Below are 1,242 nucleotides of genomic sequence, written 5' to 3' on the forward strand. Positions count from 1 at the left end.
AGGCGCGAAGCGGGGCTGGAGGCGGCAGTGACGGCGGTGGTGGCCGGAGCAAGAGTCGGGAGCCGGGAGAGCCGGGAGCCGGACCAGACCGGAGTCTCGGCAGCCGTACGCGGACAGAGGTCAGCGCCCGGGTTGGGGGGGGTGGGGGAGGCCGGCGGGAGAGACCGACGGGGACGCGCGCACACACCGTGCACTCACTCGGCTTTGCGCATGCGCGAGTCCTAGCAGCACCCGAGGAGGAGGAGGAGGAGGAGGAGGAGGGTGAAGGGGCCTTGAAGGCGGTAGGAGCAGCCAGTGTGACAGCCCCTGGGCCGGTGGCATAACTGCCCACCCGTCCCCAAACGGGGCTCTCTATTCCGGCCTTTTCCCAACGGCAAAGCCGCCTCCTCCAGAAAGACTTCCATCTCGCTGCCCTCTTCGGCCGCTTGTCAGGGCTCCGTGAGTCTCCGAGAACGGGTCCTCTCCTTCCAAACGCCCGCGGCACCCCCTCACACCGGACACGCCTGAGAAGTGCTGCGGAGCTCGCCGGCCGGACCGCAGACTGTCCACAAACGTCTTGGGCCGGACAGCCTGGGAGGAGCTGTTACAAGATGCTGGGAGGGGGCGGGAGTTGGGGGGGCGTGTCTCAGTGGAGACAGCCCGAGACGGGAGGTCCTGGGTTCAAATGTGGCCTCAGCCTTCCCAGCCAGGTGACCCTGGGCCAGTCATTTACCCCCATACACCTGGGAAAGTGAGGTAAGGAAAATGGACACCCTGGGCTAGGGGGGAAGGGAAGGGGCTGCTCCTTCCTCCCCCAGTTGGCCAGCTCCCCAAGAGACAGCTACCCCCTCCCAGGGCCCCTCAGCTCAGCCGCTCCTTGTTTCTTAGGAGGAGCCCAGGAAAGCCCCCGGGAGACCCCAGGAGCCACCATGCAGCGATCTATCAAGTGAGGGGCACTGCCTAGCCCAGCCCAGCCCAGCCCAGCCCAGCCCCTGCTCCTCTGCCTGTTCCCATGCCCCTCCTCTGCCCAGCCCCTGCCCCTCCTGCACCCATTCCCATGGCCCTCCTCTGCCATGCCCAAGCCTGGGCCTACTTTTTTCCCTGCAGGTCCTTCTTCCAGCCCAAGAGTGGGGACAAGGGGGAGAAGCCAGAGACCCCCAAAGGCAGCGGGGAGAGAGAGCCGGGCCCCAAGTGAGTAGGGGCAGGGCGAGGAGGGGAACTGGGCTTGGGGGGAGGTACCCCCGGCTCCCTCTGATATGGCTT

At 66.7% G+C, this 1,242-nt stretch overlaps 1 long non-coding RNA gene across 1 annotated transcript; it reads left to right on the forward strand.

Moving 5' to 3' along the window:
• Positions 1-646: 646 nt before the first annotated feature.
• Positions 647-1,163, forward strand: LOC123255600. Its single transcript, XR_006506777.1, has 3 exons — positions 647-735; positions 868-925; positions 1,087-1,163. It is a non-coding gene; the product is annotated as an uncharacterized LOC123255600 (long non-coding RNA).
• The last annotated feature ends 79 nt before the right edge of the window (positions 1,164-1,242 follow it).

This window comes from Gracilinanus agilis, unplaced genomic scaffold (genome assembly GCF_016433145.1).
Source record: "Gracilinanus agilis isolate LMUSP501 unplaced genomic scaffold, AgileGrace unplaced_scaffold49261, whole genome shotgun sequence".
Classification (NCBI taxonomy): domain Eukaryota; kingdom Metazoa; phylum Chordata; class Mammalia; order Didelphimorphia; family Didelphidae; genus Gracilinanus; species Gracilinanus agilis.